Source organism: Apis dorsata, unplaced genomic scaffold (assembly GCF_000469605.1).
Source record: "Apis dorsata unplaced genomic scaffold, Apis dorsata 1.3 scaffold_172, whole genome shotgun sequence".
Lineage (NCBI taxonomy): Eukaryota > Metazoa > Arthropoda > Insecta > Hymenoptera > Apidae > Apis > Apis dorsata.
The window spans coordinates 741,811-742,267 of NW_006263460.1; the positions used below are offsets into that span (position 1 = coordinate 741,811).

Genomic DNA, 457 nt, shown 5'->3' on the forward strand with positions numbered 1-457 from the left:
TAAATGTGGCACAATAAAATTGTATTATTCTTCTCGTTATTTCTTTTCAAAGGGGAATAAATGTGTCGAGAAAATTCACCCTCGATGATAATGTGGATAAATACGAGGTCGACGATGAAATAAGCGCCGATAAAAGTATTATATCGATAATATCAACGCGCTGTATAAATACACATTGTCGGTGAAATATTACCCGATCGAAAAATATTACCAATAAAATAAATTAACCCGCTCGAAAGAAGCCGATCATTTCCAGTTCCATTTTTTTTTTTTTTTTTTTTAACAAATTCATTTCCCCCTAATGAATATTCATATCACACATCGACGAAACTTAGCTAACTTAACTTCATCCCAACGAATCGTCAAAAATTCAAAACATGAAATACTCGTCTCTTTTAAAACCCTTCCCTCCCTCTCTTTCTCCCTCCCTCTCTTTCTCCCTCCCTCTCTTTCTCCC

At 35.0% G+C, this 457-nt stretch overlaps 1 protein-coding gene across 1 annotated transcript in view; it reads left to right on the top strand.

Moving 5' to 3' along the window:
- The window catches only part of LOC102673287, a 64,177-nt gene that overhangs the window by 40,432 nt on the left and 23,288 nt on the right, over nucleotides 1-457 (top strand).